Source organism: Nannospalax galili, unplaced genomic scaffold, assembly GCF_000622305.1.
Source record: "Nannospalax galili isolate Female #2095 unplaced genomic scaffold, S.galili_v1.0 scaffold1736, whole genome shotgun sequence".
NCBI lineage: Eukaryota > Metazoa > Chordata > Mammalia > Rodentia > Spalacidae > Nannospalax > Nannospalax galili.
The window spans coordinates 457,430-459,376 of NW_008338645.1; positions in this window are offsets into that span (position 1 = coordinate 457,430).

Consider the following 1,947-nt stretch of genomic DNA (forward strand, 5'->3'; position numbering starts at 1 on the left):
CACGACTGGCAGAAGCCATAGATCTGCAGTTAGCAGGTGCACTCTGAGACATGCTGACCTGTTTCCAAGACACCCTGGGGTCCTACTGATGTGTGTCCCCATTCCCAGGGCCAACTGCCTGATAATTTCAGAGGCTAGAGTAAGCCTAAACTTCAACATGGCATACCAGTGGTCAAGAAGGTGCCATAGCACATATTCAACCCAGATAACCAATGATAGACCAAAGTAACAACACCAAAGTCCAAATGGTGAACCTATCTATCCTGGTGATGTACAGAAGTATGGGTGATGGGTTACTTACAGAAAGACAGACATTGAAAAGCAACTGCATCACCAAGAACCCATCTAATTGGAGAGCTGCAACCCTGGTGCTCACTGCAGAATTTGCAGGCAGTTCAACAGGTTAGAGAATCTCCTCTCTGCAGCTCCACTGGCCAGGACCTCCTCCCCTCAGCAGTTGTTTATTGCTTCCATAACCTTGGAGAAGGGCCTTCATGAATCTTGTAAGTTTAACTTTCAGTATGTGAACTGTTTTACTTCCTGAGTCTATCACCCTCTCTATTCTTTCCTGAATGGAACGTTTAAGTGTGGAGGAAACATATTATCATCAGATGTGTGTGATACATGTCTGTAATTCCACCACTTTGGAGGCTGAGGCAAGAGAAACAGGAGTTCTAGGCCATCTTTAGTCATATAATGAGTTCTAGCCTGAGCTACATGAGACACTTTCTCAAACAAACAAAAACCCATATATTATCATTAGGGAACTTCTTAACTTTCTTTTACTCTATCATCTATCTACCTATTTCTGTGTGTGTGTGTGTGTGTGTGTGTGTGTGTGTGTGTGTACACATGTGGCATGTGGAACACACACGTGGATGTCAGAGGATAACTGAACTTTCAAGAGTCAGGTTTCTGCCTGGTGGTACATGCCTTTAATTCAAGGAGGCAGAGGCAGGCAGATCTCTGTGAGTTTAAGGTCAGCCTTTTCAACATAATGAGTTCCAGGCCACTGGGGGCTAAACAGAGACCAAGAAACAAAGCAACAACAAAAATGTTGTGTGTGAGGGTGGGGGTGGGGGGGATCAGTTCTTCCTTCTACCATGTGGCAACAAGCAACTTTACATACTGAGCCCTCTCCATGACCTCATTCTGTACAACTTTACCTACTGAGCTCTCTCCATGACCTCATTCTGTACAACTTTTGGATTATGTTGTAAGCCAAACTATTTCAGAATAGTTCCTGAAGAAAATATCAAGAAGGAAAAAAATGGGCAAAACTGGTTAGGTTTGTACATACCTATGTGACTCACTTTATATATTTTAAACACATACATATATTCCATGTCACTGAGGTTAACACATTTAGTTGCTGTGTAGGGAATCTTTTGTATTGGTACAGTAGCATTAGAAGCCACTGAAGCTTTGGACCCCATCTCCTGTTTCCTTGGTAATACTAGGAGAACATTAAGGCCTGGTCTCAAAAGAATAGAATACCTCCGGCCTTGGGTGGATGTCGGGACTCAGGTTTGCTTTGCTTAGCAGGGGACCTGCTGGCTTCGGGGCAGAGGGTCTGATCGGCAACAGAGTCAAACTCTGGGACCTGTGTCTTCCCAACAGGACCACTTATTTTAGAATTCAGATGGTTTTTATACATCCCAAGGAACTAGCAGTCATGTGGGATATGGCAGTCACATACAAAGATTTAGAGTACGAAGAAACAGGACATTTAGTCTGTTAGTTGGCACCAGAAGGATTCTTATACTTTTACTCAAGGTTATCAATGCCCATCCAGTAGTTTATTGGCCACAATGTTTTCTTTCTTAAAGCTAAAAGCATGGTGAACTTTTAGCCTAATCTCTTAGCCAGGGATAGATGAGTTATTTGTTCAGGACCAGGAGATGAGCTAAGGGTTGTTGACCAAGATGCTTTCCCACAGAGCAGGGA